The following is a 623-nucleotide window of genomic DNA, read 5'->3' on the forward strand; positions in this document are numbered from 1 at the left end:
CATATTCTTAAAAAGACCTTATTCATCAGCTCGTCACCGACGGCGCCCTCGTGTTTACCCGCGGCGTTTATGGTCACATTCACACACATTGATGCCATAAAGCCCTGAGAACCACGACACCTCGCCAACTGTACGCTGCTACGTGTGTGTGTGTGTTTAAAATGATTAACCTTTACGGCCCGTCAGCCTCCTCCGGCTCTGCTCGCCACTCGTAAAGGTTTCTGTCGTATCTTAAAAAAAAAACATCGTCGACTCAGGAAGCGACACACTGCGGATTCTTAAAAATGAGTTTTATTGATCTTTTCACACAGTTATCATCAATTATAATAACTTTAATAAATTATTATTGAACATCCGGGTACTTTGGCCTTGTGTTAAGCTCCGCCCCCTTTTGGGTGACAACAGTCCCTTTAATTTGACTGGCGGTAAATGTAAATTCTGTAAATGTCTTTGACAATCAAGCACCATAAAATAAGAATAGTGACTCTTTATTAACTGTTTCTGTCCAATGTGACATTTCTGTAAACTAATGTTTGTATTTATTAATCGATCTTTTTACTACGAGACCACAGAAGAAGAAAACAGGAGGGTTTATCTCCTGTTACTTTCTGCTGTAAAGGTTC

Source organism: Morone saxatilis, unplaced genomic scaffold, assembly GCF_004916995.1.
Source record: "Morone saxatilis isolate NCDOM2014 unplaced genomic scaffold, NCSU_SB_2.0 Contig20, whole genome shotgun sequence".
Lineage (NCBI taxonomy): Eukaryota > Metazoa > Chordata > Actinopteri > Moronidae > Morone > Morone saxatilis.